General features: G+C 40.9%; 1 long non-coding RNA gene across 4 annotated transcripts in view; it reads left to right on the top strand.

Annotated features, from left to right (window-relative positions):
• Positions 1 to 20,881, top strand: part of LOC132244232 (uncharacterized) — a 60,052-nt gene that overhangs the window by 25,116 nt on the left and 14,055 nt on the right. For 2 of the 4 annotated variants that reach the window (XR_009455816.1, XR_009455815.1), the window contains one exon: positions 10,204 to 12,907. The exons of 1 other annotated variant lie outside the window; for it this stretch is intronic. This is a non-coding gene — a long non-coding RNA (uncharacterized LOC132244232). Of the gene's footprint in view, positions 1 to 5,009; positions 5,099 to 10,203; positions 12,908 to 20,881 lie in introns of those variants that run through there. One more of the 4 variants, XR_009455818.1, reaches the window with a different exon arrangement.

Below are 20,881 nucleotides of genomic sequence, written 5' to 3'. Positions count from 1 at the left end.
CCAGTTGAGCAAGGGATTACTCCAGGTAAGCTGTCCTTCTCTTTTGCAAAATTGCTTGGGGCAGAATTGTCTGGGGACCTGTGGAAGGTTCATACCACGTTGGAAGACTGTTCTGGGTTGCACCTCAAACTGAAGAGTCTTTCCATTGACTTGTATTGATCTGTTTGGTTTTATGCTGTATTAACTATCCATCCTTGAGGATAAGGGGCATGCTTCCTGCCATTGTGTCTTGCCATAAGTTTCTTTGCCTTGACCTGAAGCCCTGTCTTGGGGAAGCCCTCCTAATTTTTGGCTGTAGATAGTAAATACACCAGGCAGTGGTCACTGATTTGTAATGATGACGATGTCTTTGCAGAGAAGCATACAGCTCATAAGTAATGTATTACTACTATTGTGATAGCAACCATGGGGCCCAATCAGGACCCTATCATACCAGGCATTGTGCAAACATGACAGTGGCCCATGCCCCATAGAGATCACAATGTAGACTTCAGACAATATCTAACAGGTGGATAAGCCATAAAAGTGAAACCTAGATGGAGAGGAAAGGGAGAAGAAGGATTAGCAGTCAGATAAATTACTACTCAGTAAGCAGTAAGATAAATTAGTACTCAGATATTGGACATTGCAATTTCTTGGCCCTGATCAGCACCAGGTGGTAGTGATTTGCAAGCTGCTATCTTAAAATGTAGGTTAAAAGGAGGCATTTAAGACAAAGTAATGACTCAGCTAATTTTTAAGTAAAAGAATTAATACAGTACTTGAATTAAAGGATCAGTTTGAACACATCCTAAGTCAGCTCTGAGCTAGACAAGTTACATTAGAATGCCAGGCTACATATTGTCACCAAAGCAAACCAGAGTATTAGCTTGGATACAGTTTATATTATAAAGTATATTGACAGTCTTCCAAAATCTAGAGACTTTCACAGACAGTTGGTTTTAAAATTATAGAACTATAACCTCAAATCCAAAAAAGAAAAGAAAATCATAACCAAAACTCAAGCCCTTACTAAAATCATTTCAACAAAGGGAGACTCAAACAGAGAATGTTAACCGAAATATTGTAGTTGTTTAGGATGACAGAACACTCTACTTGTATTATGTGAAATAAGGTTGAAGCATATGCTATAGCACATAATACTTCTGTTTCAGTTACTAGTAACAGCTGTATACCATGTCGATCATGTTATCCTCTATTTTGGAAGGTGGGGCTGTTCAGGGGAGAGAGCAAACAATGCCAGAATACAGCTCCTAGTAAGGCCTATTCTCTCTCTCTCTTTGTTGTATTAATAATATAAAGATAATCAAGTTGCTGAGCTTTCCCTTAGTAGTAGACATTGAAGCAGAAGGGAGGTGAGTACTGAGATCCCACTGTGAGGAGGGGAAGCTGACAAAGGAAGTTCTTTTTAACACAGTGTGGAATTAACGTGTGGAACTCACAGTCAGCTTGCATAGCATCTTGTCTCAATTTAGGCACATTTAAACAGGGACAAGACAAATTCTTGGAGGTGCATCCATAGCTATTGAGCACAGGAGTTTGGGGTACAGCCTCTGAATCAGAACTTGCTAGATCTTAAATGCTGGAGGCTGCAAGTGAGAGAAAAACAATGGGAAAAATCCTGGTCATACCCTGTTCACTGTCCCTTTCAGCATGCACTCTGCCACTGTCTGGGAGAGTGTACTGGGTAAGATGGACCTATGACCCAGTAAATGGCAGCTCTTGCATTCTTAACTGAGGCACAGAGAAGGGAGGCAACACAACTAAGGCCACTCAATTGGTGGCACAGCCTGGAGTAGAAGTGCAAGTCTTCAAAGTCCCAACTCCAGGAGTGCCTCCTTTAGTCCAGCCGTTCCCAAACTCTGACAGATTGCGCACCACCAATTTAAAATGATATGACCTTAAGTATGACCAGCAAATTTCTCAGTTCACCCTTAAGTACCACCAGCAAATTTTTGTCATATAATTATAATAAGTCTGTTAACACGTACCACTGACATGTTGTCTGCGTACCACTTGTGGTATGCATGCCACAGACTGGGAACTGCTGTTCTAGTTTGTGGCACTTTGATACAATATAAACTTTTGTTGCATTCATGTAAAGAAAAACACATGATGGGTCCTGGAAATAAGTAACAATGCGCACAGTACATAGTTCAGACTCAGTCTGTCTGTACATGCATCTCCCGTCTCACACCTGCACCTGTGGCTATGAGATGTTTGGGCTGCAGTAATGTCTACCGAAGGTCACAGCACTAAACTAGCATTTCCCAAGTGATTGGGGATCAACACAGTTTAATGAGCATGAGATGACTGGTTCCCTTTATCCCAGCTTGTTTATACCATGGTGTATTACTAAATACTTTGCCATGCATTTTGTAAGCATCAATATTCCTTGAATGCAACATTAAACTTTCCCTGTATTTAAATTCCATCAGATACTTCAATTGCAGGGAGACTCCTGGGTGTTCTTTTGTCTGTTTGTTTGTTTGTTTGGGGGGTTTTTGTTACTTTTTTTGCTCAGAATAATAAAAAAACTTTTTAATCTTGTAGGTTCAGCTGAGTGTTCTTCATTGGTGGTGATAAATTGGATTGGTGACATTGCTGCTGGTTCTAATAGTCCCTGCACATAAATGACTGTCACCTATTCCCTAAGTCTAAAATGGTCTAATAACAGTTACTCTGTTTTCCCTCCAGCCCAATGAACTGAAGCTGATTGCTTGTTTCTTCCACATTCAACTTCAGTTAGGTTTGGCAAAAGTGAAGTGTGTGTGTGCACACATTTGTGCACACCTTAAGTGGGAATTTATTCTCAACAATGGTCATATAATTTCTCCAAATTCTTTAGCATAGCCATTTCTTTTTCAGCTATCTGGGGCTGGAGCTCATTTTCAGTGTGTAGAGATTCTTGCCCTCTGGGGCAAGAATAATTAAGCTACTCTCCTTACTCCTTAAACATTGCTTCTTGACTTAAGGCATTTGTTTCCAGACTCCGGTTGAAGTTGATTTACATTGATCAACTTCGGTCTGTGCTTTCTGCAGATCCTAGTATTGAACTCCTCATTTGGGCAAAAAGCTCAGCAGAGTCCACGAGTGTCTTTCCCGAGAAAAGATTTCACAATTTCCCCCCTCTCCTTTTCTGGGATCGATTCCATGCCTTTTCTCTTATTTTGGCATCTGAATGTCTGGCCTTGTAAAAAAATCAATGGGAGCTTTGAGTTCAGAGTGGCCAGGAGGATTTCATCCATGATGCCTGCTAGGGTGTCAAACAGGTTTCTTGAGAGCAATGCTTTTATTATCCCTGTTGTTTCCAGTATCACCGACCTTCCTTCTCCTCAAAAACCCATACATGCATAATTCAGCTTGGAGACACTGGGAAATAAATGCATCCTCTAGTGTATCCCAAAGTGTTTCTTTTTCCTTATCAGCCCCATAATGATAGTGTAGTGATGGCAGCTTAATATGAGCAGCCCCAGTGATGCCATTCACTGCTACGGAGGTGAAGGTTGCACGTTTATTTTGGAAAATAATGATGCAGTTAATGATAGCACTTGACTTTTGCCCTTCCCTTCCCTGGATTTTTAGGGAGGCTGCTTGCTTGGCTTGAAAAAACTGTGTCATTTGTTTTAAAGGTCAAAAGACACTTTCATTATGATTTTGTAATCACTAGTAGTGGTGAATTAAATAAATGCAGCATCATTTTATCTCATTTAACTTGTTGTGGTAAACACACGCAGCAAACCTTTGGTTCAGGTCAGCAGAAGCTTGGTTTATTAGAGAATGCATTCTGGACAGACTCATACACAATTGGAGAACTGTGAAGAGGTCTGACCCTGTACAACAGGTGAGGTGAGTTCATATAGAAAATATGACATCATAAGCATAGCAACAACATACACCAATCAGCATTTGCCATGCCTTTGTTAGTAAAGTGCATGTCTTTAATTTATGATTATGTTAGGAAAATGTAAGGGTCTTCTGACTTGTAACCTCAGGGGTCACTTCCCTTTTTGGGCTGACTCAGCAGGCTGGTTTGTGGTTACTTTTGTGCTAAGCTTTTGTTTTTTATTAGACTAGGACAGGATGGTCCCAGTCTGTGTTAGTTTGGCAGTTTTGGGTCATGTCCTTTTGACTTCCACATAGCCTAAGCTGAATACATGTTTTGCACCTTTATACATAACGAGATTCAACTCCATTTTTCTCTTCTTCCACAAACTCATTGATTCACATTGCCATTAGCACCATTAATTCTATTCTACTGTGTGTCTACAAATCCATCCCTCCTATTCTACTAGTCGAGAGGGATATGAACAAAAAAATTGTGATCCAGACCTTTCTAAAAGCCTTCTAAGACTGCTCTTGACTAAATCTGAAGTTTTCTGTTCAGCCCTATCTCTGTGAAGTGGGCTCAGCTTGTGTTGTGTGGATTGAGGAGATCACTTTTAGCCCGCACTAAAAACAAGCAAATTTTAGTGTGTGAGGGAAATGCAATGCTTTTCTAAAACATCTTTATTTTGGTTCCTCAGTGGACTCTGAACCTGCAAGTTGAATGCTAAAATTCAAATCAAGCCTTTCAGTCTCTTGCAGGTTTTCTTACTTTTGCCTCTAACTAAAGAACCACAAAGTTTGGAGTTGGATTTTCAAGTTCCTCAAAGCCCGGATATGTTTGCATCTGGTATTTCAGTTCATCCCTACCTCTGCATCTATAATAGTTTCCCCCCCCCCCCTCCCATTCTCTGTATCTTGGGGGTTTTCTATTATGGAATATCACTTTAATAACTGAGCACCTTTTGCGGAAAGGCACTCTTGTATTTTGGAGATCAGCAACCTATTAAGGTTTATGCCAGGGAATGTTGCACTTCAGCCACCTCGACCTGTCCTGTCTGCCATAACTTAAAAACTCATGGCTTTTCTTAAACAGAATGCATTTATTAACATGTTGCAAACAGTGATGAAAACAGGCTTCCCTCAAAGCTCAAATTTGTCTTTTATTTCTTTTTTTTTAAAAGGCATCATACTTTGTCTAGAACTGTGTACAGCAGGCAGAAACATCTAGTTGTAGAATAATATACTACTATCAAACGTCCTATACAAGCAGGTGAGTTTGAGGGTCCTTCACTTGGCTGCTAATGCTGTGATCTCCTCTCCTCATCCTAGTAAATATAACACATGTAAAAAGAAGATCTTATCCTCTAACTGCTTACAGATTGGGTCATTGACTTCCATAAATGAATACTTATATGAAATGCTTAAAAAAGATTATTTTAAATTCCAACATTCCCCAGTTCTTGTTTTGCAATCTCCTCCAGTCGTCCAACTTACTGCAAATTTAACCTCAAATGAATGGATAGAATAGGCTTTGTTAAAATGTGATAAGAAATTACTTTTAATGCAAATGGGGCCCTTTTATACAAAAATGAGTTGATCCCAAAGCAAAATTATTATTCAAGTCTGCCAAGGCACACAAGTGCAGCTTTGCCAGAACAAATATAGTATGCCTCACTATCCCAGGGTTACTTGCAAGTATTTCCATGTGTGTACACCAGCTCAAAGGTTTCCAAAGTCATGCTCCTTTGCTGCACACATGCATGTACATCCATGTTATATAAAAATAGGACTTGTTTATGGAGAGGTTTTAGTAGTGCAGATATCACAAAGCAACAAAGTCATCTGCATCTGCTTCCTCAGCCTGACAAAGGGTATTTAAAACCAGAAGCTTGCTAGGAAGAAATTTTCCAACTGTTTGAGTTGATCTAATAACAGATATCAGATTTACCTAAAGAACCTTGTTGCCTGTGTCCTTAGACCAACATAACTATGACCAACACCTCTGAGAGAACTTGTGGTCTGCTTCACAGATGGAGGAAAAAGCACTAGTAATTCATTTTAAAGGTGAACACAAGAAGCTCTATTCACAGACGTTTTACATTGTGCTTTTAATCTTCTTGTGGGCTGAGAGAGAGGCAGGAGCCTCAGTGCTCAATGAGCCTTCCCTCTGATGCCTTCTCCCTGCAAACTTCTGGGTGACGAACAGACATGACTTGAAAATACAGCAGCCTAATTCAGATTTATGAATAAATGAATTTATTCATTATGAATAAACCTGGGCTGTGTTTGACTTTAGCCACTGCCGTGTTTCAGAGAAAGAGGCAGGGAAGCTGATGATGGAAAATGTATTTGGCAGATTTGCCCTAGAGAGGGTTTATTCCCATTTGCTATCACCTGAAGGCTGGCTTGCGTCCACATGTATTTGGATTTACCGTATTTACTCAAATATGGAATGACCTCCCAATACTTAGTCTATATGTGGAAAATGTACAAATGTGTTATAATTTTCCAGGTAGAGACTAATTATTGAAGGTTTGCTTTGAATTTGTCCCCTTCCCACTGCTACAGCAGGAAAAATAAATCTGTGGGGTCAGGTAGCTCCCTTGCCCTCTGCCCCCTGCATCCCCTTACCCGCTCCTTACTGTCAGACCCTGCTCTCCCTGACCATGTGAACAGCAAATTTGAAAAACTGATCTTGATATAAGCATGGACGTAGTTTATTCAGAATTGGTGCATTTTATCTTTTTTTTGAAACTGCTGCAAGTTTTAGCACAGATACTCCATAAACACACTTTAAGCAGCACTTTTGTACCTACTTATATAGAGCCCAAGTTATGCCTGATAGTTGTCTAAAGCCAAAAGGCTCATGATTTGCCCTATAGCTCATTGGGCTGGGCCCCACAGAGTCAACAGCATTTCAAGCCATGGTGACCCCACTGCTCAGCACTGCTCACTGTGTGTGTACTCCAGATGCCCCCCTACACAAAGGAGCCATCTCTTAATTAGCCCCTAATCCTGATTGGAATTAAGTATTCATGGGTCCTGGGATTCTTCAAAAATGTATAGGCAGATGAGGCGCAGGGGGCAACCTGGTCCAGTTCCACCTTTTGGAGGATGGGGCCACACTAATCATATGCGCCAGGCTGAGAGGGGGCGATAGAGAGATATTGGGTGAAGTGTTTGGGCCTAGAATAGCTTCTGAATATGTTGAGAGAAAACGCTTTCAGAGTCCTGTTCTGTGTGAGATCCAAGGGCAGAATTACCTAGGCAGTGTTTTGTGGATGATTTGGGCTTTGTACCTGACCTTGGGATTTCCCTTTGAGTATAGATGCATTTCATCCTATAGCCACATATATCAGGTTAGTGGTAGGTCTTGGCTTGTTTTGGCCATTAGTAATTGTGATCCATTATTCTGGTATTTAGTTCATCCCTGTAAATCCTAATGGTATGGCTTTTGCTTTCTAATTGAATGGCCTTTCACAATAGTGGCATAAAGGTCTTGGCTATCACCAACTCTTGTATTTGCATGCAGCTGTGGATATTTCACATAGGAAGTTGCTCGTCTCTGCCGAGGGTCAGTTTATGGATTAATTTGAGGGCTTAAATGGTGCCTTGTTCTTTTCTGGCCTCTTGCATAGGGATGAATTTCAAAAGCAAAGGGAAATTACAAAATTGCTTTAAATTACCAAAAAAAAAAAAAATTATAAAATAAAATAAAAAAAAAAACGCTCTTCCAAACCTTAAAATAAGGCACTTAGGACTCTCCTATCTGAGACAGATTAATCCCATCCTCTGAAATTGGTCTTCAGAATACATCGAGCTATTCTGTAAAAACTAAGAAAAGTAGACTATTTGGGCAGCAGGGACTGAGGTTGAGCCCATTGCTACTGTACATAAATACATAACTTCTTTCTCTCTGATTTGGAATATAAACTGGAAATTGGACAGGTGGTATCGTATTCTCCCTATACTAATTCTGTCTTCTCCTAGGCTAGACCATTTCTCCATCCTGACAGTGGAGTATACATGAGACCTGGGTGTTTTCATTTTGAACTGACAAAGCAAGTTGTTTTTGCAGAATGGCTTATGCTGGTCACCATTTATAAATGTGAATGCTTCAAAAGCAGTCTCCTGCTTTGTCATTGTCCGAGTATACAAGTGTCCCATAATAAGCTGACAGCATGGTTACAGTTTCTTTGGGATAATTGGTACAGCATGCACAGTCCTTTGGATACCAGCCTTCTTTATCTTTGGGAGTGTTTCTTTGTTTCTGTTGTTAACAAATCAATCGCATTCCTTGGTATGGATGGTGTGGCCAATTTTGCAAGGATAGCAATGCTGTTGTCTCTAATGCTGAAGTGCTGTTTGCTGCTGTCTCTCCACACTGACTCATTTCATTTAGCAGGGTTATAAATAAGAAGCTTGGTAACAGTTTAACCATTTTATAATGCTGAGGTGCAACCAAACAGTGGCACAGTACTAGAGGTCTGCTAGATACACAGGGGAAGATCATTCGAAGGAGAAAAATGCTTTGTTTCATCATCGAGGCAAAGGACTTCTATGGCACAGACAGAAGTGATCATTTTCACCTGATCTGGCCCCAAAAAAGGTTCGACAGCCGTAACCAAACACAAGTGCGTGACTGCAGAGAGTTTTGAAAGGGTCTGATCCTGTGACAATCTGAACCCTCATTACATGAGAGTTCAGATGAAGGTGCTCCAAAGTGGAATACATTCATTAACTTCTGTCTGTGCACACTAGGAGCAGGGCTCAGCTGACACAGCCCAGCCCAAGCCTCGGTGCTGTTTTCAGAATGGAAGTCAGGTAAGAGAGCAGAAGGAGCTCATTCTGGAGGTTGCCCATTTGGCACTGGAGGGTGGGGGGTGGATTGGAGCCCCTCCCCCCATTCTAGCATGGCTTGTGAAACCCCAGAACAGACCTCCCTCCCCTGCCTTCTCCTCTGATTTTGAGACAGAAAGGGATCTGGGGGTGTTGTGGGGTTTGGGGGAGGCAGAGCTAGGGGAAGAGGCTGCAGAGATGCAGCCTCTCTTCCTGTATCTTGAAACTTAATTTGCAGACCCTCCTGACCCAACAGGAGGGTGGGTTAATGTCTTGCACCAGGAAGATCAGTCTAACTCATGGCACTTGCTGTGAAGTGCCATGAGTTAGACCTGAGAGCTGCCCTTCTCTCTGTACCTTTATAGTTAAGCTGGGCACTCTTTGAATGGATGAACCTGTCCTTGGAAAGCTGTGGTTTGTACTGGTATATAGTAAAACCCTCACCCCCCTCTGAGTAAAACAAGGTCTATGGGTAAAGTACAGCACCACCAGATTAACTACAACTACTAACAATTGGAGCCTAAATGGTTCATGGGTATACTGCTGGCATCCTCCCTACTGTCAGTTTTACCCTGGAAAATCCTAAATCAGATTTGCCTGAAGTGAGATATCTCTGGAAGCTGAACCTCTTTAATAGAAATAACTTTGATAGTTCCAATCAGAAATATCAGAATGGCTCTCTGTACCTCAGTCTACTGATTTCTATTAAATCAGTATTGACTAGATCAACTGAGTTTTGTGGGAAGTATTTGTTCATTCCTAAAGGGGAAGCTGTGGTAGACCTTTTTATTCAATGCAGTATAAGAAATGCAGAAGCCCGGTATACTGTTGGAAATCTGCACAAGCCACAAAGAGAATGTGGCATTGATGTCAGTTGTTTTTAGTCACTGTTCATTTGTCGTGCACAAAAACAACATATTTTCCATTGCTCCATTTCATCCTGTCTAGCAGTAGAAGTTGAATGTAAAGTCTCATCTCTGGCATCAAAATTCAGGCTATGTTACAAATAACACACTTTTCTAACTGTCCTGTGGCTCCTTTCTCATCTGTGTCTGTTAAGAGCTGGCAGAGGAAGCCATTTGCAGGGCACAGCATCTTTTTTTTGGTCTAATAAAACCAGCAGCTATCCTCTGCATTCTTAAGTGCTGCCTATTGGAATTTTTTTCTATTGGCTGTTTGCATATGTGCAGCAACCCAGCATATGATCGTGCTTTGTGTAACTAAATGGGAGGGAGGCAAAATGACCACACAGATGCTTTTCCTGGCCTGGGGTTGATCAGTCACCAGTCTTCTCTAACTACTATCAGTCCAAGTTACCCCAAGGGAATTGTTCTGTTAGATAAGTGCTCCCCTCTCCCTGTAGCATCCTTTCCACAGAGTACCCAAGTAAGATGATATGGAAACCTCAGTGATGGAAACCTCAGCTACTACATTTGGAGGATTTTTCTGGCCACTTAGTATCGTTCTGACCAGCACAATGGACCACAGTGGTGACCTATTACCCGGTCTTTATTCTTATTCTTATTTATATTACAGTGGCACCTTGAAGATGGAGGAGGAGGAGGAAGGCCCTGTAGTGCTGGATACCATCCAAATGTATAGTAATAGAAAGTTCCTTCTCAATGGAGTATACATAAGACCAAACAAGCCTGGGAGGGGAAAGGTCCTTGAAAGGAAAAGTGACTTGGCCAAAGTCATACAACAATAAATGCAGATCACAAATCCAGATCCTGTGATCCTGCCTACATTCTGTGCTGCTGTTATGGCTTTCCATTAGAATACCATTATTTTTTAACACAAAATCTTTACTTATTTTACAATGAAAGAAAGTGAAGAGCTAAAATACATTTTAAAAAAAGGTTGGTCATTCTGAATTCCTGTTAATAAAATAAAATTAAAAAACAACAAACAGATATTTCAATGATGCACCCTATTTGATGGATGAAAACTTTTGTTGATTACATCCAAATTCATTGGTGAGTCAAAGAAGAGGGTTTTTTATTTATTTATTTATTTATTTATTTATTTATTGGTTTCAATTTTGTGGTGAATGTCTACACTTGCATGTCTATACTTTTATAAAATTCCATTCAAGCTCTATTTAATATGCACCAGAATTATTGTACTTGTATATCAACTTTAAATCTGCTTCAATACAACCTTAAATGCCTTTCTTGCAGTATATCACTTCATCAGTCTAGCTTAACTAGAGCTACTTTGTCATTTTTTATTGCCCCCATAAAATCTACGAATGGAACACTTGGATTTTCTAGCAGTAAGTTTTATTACTTAGGCTTTTTTTAAAGTACTTGTCAATGAGATACAGTACTTGCACAGAGTACATTTTTCAGCTCTGCATTATACTGTTATTTCAATTTATTTTAGACAGAATACGTAACATTCATCTAAATAATACCTATGGTATTTTAAATGAGTGTATTCTGAATATAATTAGAATGGATATAAAGCTACTTCGTCCATCAAGATTCCTATATTTTGTTGCCTGCATCTAAGCGTATGGCATCTTTCAAGTAAGCCTTTAAATGATAACTCACATTGTGCTTTTAATGCTGCACATAAAATCATATCACAATGTGGGGGAGGGAGGGAAATTAGTTTCTTGTAATTTTTATGTTTTAATTTCCATTTTTTTAGAGCTGTCTAGATTTTTCCTTGGAGTGAGTTGTACCAGAACTTTTTATTCCCCTCCCCTCCACAACCTTAGGCATGTAGAAATTGCCATATTAGATCAGGTCGGTGATCTATCTTGTCTAGTAGTCTGCCTGTTTCTTAGACTCGTAACAGGAAAATGTGAAATATGATGCTACGTGTTAGGGAAATGCCTGTTCACTGAGCGAGATTCTTCCTAACCCGCTTCAGTTTTAGTTTAGTGTGTGCCCTGTAGTACAAAGATTTATAGCTTTCCCAGAAAAAAAATGGACAAACAGTTGTTTAATTCTCCCCTTCCCTTCCCTCATTGGAGATATTGGTTCTATTCTAGGTCCTGCTGCCTTTCTTGACTTTCCTCAGGCAAGTCATTTCACCTTTCTGTTCCTTGATTTCCTCTTGTGTCATTATCCTGACCTTAGGTTAAAGCCTTGAGGACCTACAAATCAAATATACAATTTAAGATCTAGACAGTAGTGGATTTAAAACATATTTTAATTCTTAATATTGTAACTGCAGATGTTCACACCATTCATCTAAATGTCCAGTTCTTTGGTAATGCTGAACATCTCTTGGCCCCAGTGGTGTATTGTGGCTCAATGTTCCACTCTCTAATTGTATACTATGTAAGAATTATTTTTTTTTGTTTTTAATCAGTTAAAGTGAACTGTTATTTTCCAGAAATCTTAGGGATTGAAGATGACATGGGGTAGAGAGGCAGCTTTGCATATCAACTGATGGATGAAATTGTGTGTTTACAGTCAGCATTTGCATTAAAACATCCAATTAGCTTTTGCACTGTTTCCATTAGTAGTGTTAAATGTGAACTTATATACATGAGAAATTAATGTTTCTGTAAGAAAAAGAAAACTGTAACCAGATGCGTCTAAACAGCCCTCCTCAGCTATGTAATAAATATCCCCTTGTTATTCTCATTATGTTGAATGAATATTAATAATACATTTTAAATAATACCTATCATAATATAGCGTGAGTGGGGAATAGGAACACCTCTCTAACTAATTAGAGCTGTTGAATGACATTGGGAAAGGGTTCTGGGTTGAATCACCGTTCCTTGGACAGGATTGAATTAGCATAGTTTTAATGCCAGTGATAATTCTATGCAGTTGTGAGATAAGTAGTTTAATGCATCTGGCAGAGAGACAGGGATTTTCTTTCTCTTACAGCACTGAATAACCCCCTATAATCCTTTTCCTTTAGCGCTCACGTCTATCCAGGCTTCAGTTTAATAAAAGGCCAAAGAAATCAGGATTCTGCTGAGCTTCTGTGGCTCAAACACAGAGAGAATGAGATGTTATCTCAGGGTGGTTGTGGTTCAGAATCATTAAAAAGATGAATGGGGGGATTGGAGGGGTATGTTTATATTTCCAATTGCTTGTATACTGCAGAAGACACCCTTCTTAACAGTAAAGTGTATATGCTTTCTTTAATCCAGTAGCCCAAGAACTAAGAGGACAAAAGAGAGCTTGGAGCAATCACTACTTCGGAGTTTTATTTTTACAACATTTTGTATATGTTTGTATTAATTTGTATTAAAGCTGGACCAAATCTGAAAAACTCCATTCATTTTTAGCCAGGGCAGGGTAGGAGCAGTTGAAAACTTCCTGAGGGTTGTGCTTTCTAGTGCAGTACAAGTTTTAGTGATCCTACAAACCCCAGGAATTAGGCTACATTTCCCTGAGCACCAACCACAGATACTTCATTTCTTAACTACCTACCTATAGGAAAAAGAGGTAGTTAGCTTTGTATTTTTAACTGGTGAGCCTACAAGGTGCCGCCCTGCCCTGCCTTCTGCCTAACTATCCACAGGTAGAAAATGAGCACTGCTGGAGTTAGATGGATGGATATGTGTGTCTGTATACAGTTCTTTCTTTATGGATACCCCTACATGAACAGGCTCACGTAGTTGTGATCTTGGTTTATTGAATATAGTAAAACCTAGTTGTGTGACTTTTCCACACACCTGGTCTTTTGTCTCTGAGGTAGCCATGAACCTGACCTTGAACAATAACCTCATCCAGAGTGGAATTCTTCTTGGCCCATTTTCTGCTTTAAATGTGGAATATATCTGGTTCTGCCTTTACTTATTGCCCACCAACTGAGGTCTAAATGGAGCCCAACTTGTAAATGGGTTTAGAGAGTGTTTTTGCTTTCTGTACTGGGTGCTGAGCCAGTAAATTGGCATGTAGGGCCAGATCCTCAAAGGATCACAGGTTCCCCTTACACACCTAAATAAGCAGTTAGTTTTTCCAAAGACCTGCCAATAGTTGCTGAGCTCTTCTGAAACCATGGTCATAAATGTTTCAAGGGGAGCTGGAGGAGGCCAGCCTCTTGTGCTTGCTTGCCTCATTCTGTTTCTGGTACCCAACCTGAGGAAGAGCTGCACAGATGCAGAACACCTCACTGCAGCTGCTCTGTGAATAGCAAATGAGAAATGTTTCGCGACTTTGTTCTCCATGGTTGGCAGACTAATACATCACTATACCCAGAAAGCATTTCCTGTTAAAAGCATGATTGCAATCAGATTCTGAGTTTCACTACCTGTCTGAAATGATCATAGGGACCTAGGAGATTGCTGATTGGATTGGACTCAAAATTGAGTCCAGCATCCCGTCTCTCTACCGGGGTTTTGTTGGTAGATATAAACATGACACTGTAAACAAATAAAGAATGTCTCCCCTCAGTTCTCGTATTGGTGTGACGGACTTACCCAACTAAGCTCCAGTGTGTCCTGGGGCTCAAGAATCCTTACTTCTGATTGGTGGAGCCAGTCCACCAATCAGGAACAAGCTAAGAAAAGCGGGCACTGCCCCTTTCCCGAAGGGAGGGGGAGAGGAGCTCTCAGACCTAATTGCAGACTGCGGTGCAGCAGGTCTGCTGGACTTGAGGGGCAGAGCCCCTGAAGTGTACAAAAGGAGAGCATGTTCAGCATGCAGGGCAGATGCAGCAAGGGACTCAAGAACAGCGGAGCCAAGAAAAGCTGGGGAAAGCTGCCCCAGCAGGTGATAGCCCTGGGCTCCTGAAGACATCACTGGAGGAGTCGCCACCAGAGCCTCGACCCTGGGAGCAGGGAGAGCCTCCTGGGGCCCCCCACATGATGCAGAGTCCGGTGCATGGGGCCAACCCTGGTTGCTGCAGGAGGCAGCTTGGGTCCCAGGATACTTGGTGCACATAGCAGTACATGGGGACACCAGACCCTGGGAACTGCACATGGCGGCTCGGGTCTGCTACTGTTGATGTGTGTCTGAGAGCTCCGGTGCACCTGGAGGTGTATGGAGGTCACCAGACCCTGGGATTTGCACGTGGTGGCTACGGTGATTTTTATCAACCTAATGAGATCTGGTACTGCAGTAATCTTCATTTAAATGCATATTTTAGGCTTGTTCTGAAATATATTGATTTTTCTCAATGAAAAGAGGTCTTCTCTCTTTGAATGCAAATGAGCTTGTTGATTCTCAAATGTGATTTTTGCATTACTTTCATAGCACTGGGGTTTATCTTTCAAAAGGGATTAGAAAGAAAAATATCATTGGTGCCTGGAAGGTCCATAAAAGTTTGCAGGAGGGGTTTTTAAGAGTACCTCAGAAACTTTTTAAATAGACAAAAATTTCAACCTTCTCCTCTCTATTCTGGCAGTACCTCTGCCATGTATAATGCTCTTTGAGGTTGGTGATAAAGTGTCTGGATCCAAGACCTGGATTAACAGCATAAGAGCCTCTATCACATGAACTGCAGAAGTCATTTCACTGGTTGGCAGCTGTAGTACATCATTAAGGCTCCTTGGGGATACTGCTGTATAAGCATGATATAACTGCATTTAACTTTGGAAGAATATCCTTGTAATGCCTACTCTGCACCCTTTCCTTCCCTCTCCTGTGCACAAGGACCCCAAAGGATTTAGTTGCTCAAATCCTATGGAATTCCAATGGAAAGGTATACACCTCTTGGATCCAAGCCTGTAAGCTTCCTCCCCACATTTTAATGAGTTTTTAATTCCTTTCTAAGTTTGAGAGCTTGCAAAATTCATTTCAAGTGCCTAAATGTCAGTCCAGTTACGTGCATTTGGAACTGGATGTGTAAACATAGGAAATCCCTTTTAAAGACCATATCTAGGATGGGAAGACACTGAGGCCCCAAATGTGCCCAATGCTTTGGGTTTTTTTCTTTAGATACTTTTGCAAAGTCCAGATAATTACTGATTATCATGTGTTCAGTGCTCTTAGTATTGCAGGCAGCTCTTCAGTGAAAACCAATGTGTTCTTGTGGGAGTGGAAAAATATGAATAAACTGAGGCTACCATGTCAGAAGAGCAGGTAAATTTTTCCAAGTATGGAATTTTTAATTACAACTTTAAAAATGTTTCCACAACATTACGCAAAAATTGTCAACATAATTCAGTGGTGGTCAAGGGGCTATAGGTTTGAGCAACTACTGATTTGCTGGAGGTTTTGCACTAAAGGAAAAAAATATATATATTTTTTTTCTAAAATGCACACTTGTGAAAATGATTTCACGTGCATGTTTTCAGTTAGTTTTCGGCTGGGTCTAGTTGCAGCTTACGTTCTGAGAGAATTGAGACAGGTGCTCCGTTTTACCACTTCAATCATTTTTTGTAGTCTGATTTAATTTGGACAGGTTAGTTGTAAATATGCTGCTGAATGCAGTACCAGTGTGTGCATATTTAAAATTAAGTGCAATGATCTTTTTCCACCCTCAGGCCTTGAAGTATAAGCAGTTTGGGGCAGGGGGACTTAAAAACAAAAACAAAAAAAACCAACAAAACTATTATCTTGTAAAGCACAAAAAAAGCCTTGGGATGTAACTACAGATATACTGCAAAAAATATGACAGGAATGGAGCCACATTCTATGTAAAAATACTACTTTGCCTTCTGGAAAAAAACCAAACTTTCTTTTATTTACTTTTACTTTAATTAGTTCCTGAAAAAGTCCCATTATGTTAGTTACTGTACATACATGTAGTAAGAGCCTGCATTTGCCCTAAACAGCCTGTGATCTAAATGCAAAATGGATTAAGGAAACGGTGTGTTAACTTTATTTTAGAAGCAAGGTTGATCCCGGAAGGGAATCTTTGTTATTTTTGCAAATGCTACACAAAATCTGTGGCAGACCTGGGAGCTGAACTCAGTTCCACTCATTTCTTGGTCCTAACCACTAGATCATCCTTCTTCCCTTCTTTTGCCCTCAATTCTGTCCTGGGCTCCTGATGGAATATCAGATCTTGTTTGGTTCTGCTTTAGTTATTGTTGACCATTACTTTGTAACTTCAGCAACAGCTCAAATATGATAATCCCTTGGGACCTTCAGCATCAGCAGTTCTCCCTTTCATGTCCAAATTGATTTGATATATATGTGTGTGTGTGTGTATGTGTATTATCAGGAGATCCTGAGGATGTAGCAGCAGTATTAAGGGGATTAGAAATTACAGAATCAGGGATGTGCCATTTAGACAACCCTTCTCTTCCACACCCATGCCTGGTTTTCATGTACCATGAAAGGGGAGACGCTGTTTGGGAGTTAATATTGTGTCCTCTCCAACCCTTTTCTGCGTTTGTATAAGATGGTAAAGTTGCATTGGTGGAGTAATACATCAATAAAGTTTCTAATAATTAACCAATTGTAGAATAATCAAATTCCGGAGGCAAAAAAATGATTATAGCTGTAGCTTATAACTTTCTCCCTTTCTTTCTAGTGCTTATAATCCTCTGCAAACATGCTTACAACAAGAGTTGGGGAAAATATTATTAGGTGAATAATGAGTAGTCTAAAATTGTGTTTTCAAGCAGTTAAGAAATTAGAGTCAAATCTGATGTTGTTTCACCCCAGAAATCAGGTCTAGATATTTATTCCAAAAGCCTAGTGGTTACAGCATTGTGCCCCAAATGAATGCAGTTTGAAATTTTCATCTAATGGGAAAACCACGTGACATTCCTAATGCACTGAGTAAATCCTTAGCAGAGGTGCCTCTTTTTCTGTAATAGCAATGCTGCTGTCACTCCTAGTTGTAGGTAGACAATTATGGGTGCAGCCGCAAGAGGGAAAAAATATTGAGGTTTTGATATAGGCTTGGAAATGCAGTGTTGGCTACAAATGTCCAACTCAGGATCCTTAAAATTTTGGTTTATTGGGCGGATTGAAGCACTGTAATGAATTTAAATCATAAACTTTGGGGCTGGCCCACACGCACACATGCACACGCACAGTAGTGAGCTATAAGAGTCAGGTATACCTATCCCACAGGTGCTGGAGTCTGCCATTGATGGCCAGTCGAGGCTTCTTTCAGTGCGGTGTTATCCTCCAGAAGGGGGTCGCCAGCTGGTCCTTCTGGCTGGACAGGTCGGGTGCTGGTCAAGTTGGAGATCAAGAAAGCGCCGCTGAGGGTCACTTTTCACTGCTTTTTTTCTGTCCTTGGCAGACTTTGGTGACTCCCCAGTTCTCAGGTTTGCCCAATCCAGGGTCGTTGACCCTCCTGGGACTTCCCTCTCGGTGGCTACTGGATGGCATCTGTCAGCCCCAGGAGTCGTCCGCGTGTACGTGCAGGTTTGGGAGTCTGTTGATGAATTTTGAATAGGGCTCTGGGAGCGTTCGATCTGGAGATATTCAGCCCAAAAGCTGGTCCCCGGCATTGATTAACTCAGGCCAGGGCTTCTAGCCCTTGATCAGTGACATTTAGAGATGTCCCGGTTGTTACATTGCCTTCTATTGATTTCTTCTGTTGGTTGATCTGCAGTTTCCCTAGGTCTTAATGGCCACCTGCTACTGTTACGCATTCAATCACTGATTCACTTGCTCTTTCAGGGGCCCACCTGATACAGGGAAATGGCAGTTTGATTCCTGCCCTTGTTAACATTGTTACAATGTATAACTTACTTATGAAACTAAACATATTTTGTTGAAAGGTGAGGAGTATAAAATATAAGCTACAAAAGTAATGCCACGGCACACAAATACATAAAAATACCAAAATACAAGGGGAGATACAAAATGCACACATACAAATTTCAAAATGCAATTCCTTATCTTAAAGTGAATGAAAGAGGAAGGAAAAAAAAGGTAGAAAAGGAAAAACATATCCAAGGAGGGGAGAGCAACTGCAGGCAAGAGGAAAAGGGAGCTTTCTGCTACAGCAGCATCTATTTCAGCTCAGGCTAACCAGGCTGTCAGAGATCTCAGTTGTGTTACTTGCATCAGCTATCAAAAATTTCAGGCAAAACATAAATAACAAGTGAGACATGTTTGGAAAGCTGGTGCAATATGTCAAATTGAAGTGAAGCTTGCACAGCTCTAGAAGGGGTTATTATTTTATACAGGGAGATGCATATGGGCTTTGATTTATGAGAGCTCCCTAGATTCAGAAAGGGAGGCATGCATGAGATCCAAATTCATTCTGTTAGTGATCACAATACCCAGTGCACCCAATTTTACTTTGTATTGACTTGGTGTTAAGGTTAAATCTGTGTCACCGTGTTCTTTCTCTCAGCAGCGCAGCACTCCCAGCCAGCACTGTAAGGATGTAGGGTTGGTTCTCAGTGAGCAATGTCCAGCAAGTGAAAGGAATATGTGAGATGCAGAACGATAACTGGAAACTAGCTAGAATGCTAGAATCCATTTAATCAGATTAGTACTGTATAGTACTGTATGCCGTGCAGGGAAAAGGTCAAGCTGTCTCCACTAAGCATAAAGATGAATATGCAAAGCAGAAAATGGACAAAACACCCCAAATTATCATGTATGTCAAGCTAATGCAAGGAAGATTGGTATGATGGCCAAGTAAGAGTCTCTAACAGCCCTATCAAGGAAAATAATAGTCTGCTCAGCATCTTTTTCCTGACTCGTAAAATGAAAAGCACCATTAAAACCAAAGCAAGACCCAATCTTTTTCTTAAGCACTGAAATAACATAATCAATATGTTCCCTCAAATTGGCAAGGGTGGTACGTGTGCACTCAATTGCCATAACATGGCAAAACAGCCATAACAATGTTTTACATATAATGTAGAACAGTTTTACAGCTGGTTTGTATGGTGCCTTAAATGCAATGTGTAGCAGGTAGGAGCCGAGGTCAACAATCAGCTAATTGTAGGTCCAGCCTAGCCCATGCTGGGACTTCAAGACCCCACTGCAGTCCTTGCCTGGAGCCAAGAATTCACTAGTTGTTGGCCCCAAGCCTGGATGTGTGAGCAACTACTTTGATATTGCTGGTGTAGGGGAAGCCTGGGATTATGATCCCAGGCTCCCCCAGCAATGGCAAGAAAATCTGTGATTGGGATTTGACCCACATGTGACATGGCAGGAGAAACAATTGTTGGGATTGGGAATGATCCAACTGCATCTTTAAATGAATGTTTGCCAGGGCCCACATTATGGCACATCATTGTCTGGACAAGCTTACAGTCAAAAGAAAAGAAAGCCAAATTTTGCGCTGAGTTAAACTCTGTTATTTTAATGAATTGTTCATAAACAGGAAGAGTTTTATATAGCTTCCCATATCAGGCCATTACCATGGCAATTGAGCACCTATATTTCTATTGCATTGTAACTGAAATGCATCAAGCTGTGCAAACTGGCAAAGAAGGAATAGCAAATGTTAGATTGTTGTTAGACCTTTTGGACTTGAACCCTCCTCGGAATGAGAGGACTATACACACATAATTCAGCATTGTGGTGAAATGGAAGAAAAAAAAATATTTGATATGTGAAGCCATTCCTTAAAAGCAACAGGATATAGACACTACACTCCATAGATACCAGCTACTGAACTGATGCTGACCTCTCTCCATGTACATTCACAATCCCTAATCAATTCTATTTGGAGAGGACAGGGACACTTAAAAACTTAACTTGGAAAATATGGCTTTGTTTCCCAGTTCTGCCAAGGTTTTGAGAGATTGATCTAGCGGTTTCAGTCTGTGTGCGTGTCTCTAGTCTCCCATGCTTATAATAGAAGTGATCATTCTCTTGCTCTGTGTGTCTCGGGTCCACTTACATTACATGTTCTTCAAGACAGGGACTCATTGAAGGAAGGGTGGTCCAGGAGTGAGGACATGATTTAGAAGGTGTGGGTTCAAGTCCTAGATAAGCTGTGAGCCTGGACAGGTCCGTTAGGACATGCACATGCCACTTCCATTATTGTACAGGTGCTCCCAAGAAGGCTCTGCTTACTCCTAAACACTGCACTCTTGGTTCTACTCTGCTTTGCCAAAGCCTGGAAATTGGTGAACATGGCCAAATCGAAGTGCAGGAGACAGTGTATCATGGTCCTGAGGGTGTATGAAGTGGCATGCCCAAAAGTGGTGTTAAGTGCTTGCTGATTAGGTCGCTAGATTTAATCTACTGCCTAATTTGGGGGCTTTGATATGTGTAAGCAGGAGTGAGTGGATGTGTCATGATCTTTTGTGGTGCCTTCTGTATGTTGTGCAGAGGCAATATAAAGATGTATTGACTTTCTGTGCCTCTGATCGTAGTCTTTAGAGCAGGGGTGGGCAAAATGTGGCTCGCCAGGCTAT

Source organism: Alligator mississippiensis, chromosome 11 (assembly GCF_030867095.1).
Source record: "Alligator mississippiensis isolate rAllMis1 chromosome 11, rAllMis1, whole genome shotgun sequence".
Classification (NCBI taxonomy): Eukaryota; Metazoa; Chordata; order Crocodylia; family Alligatoridae; genus Alligator; species Alligator mississippiensis.
The sequence above is the reverse complement of the archived record's forward strand: the minus strand, read 5'-3'. Positions and strand labels throughout refer to the sequence as shown.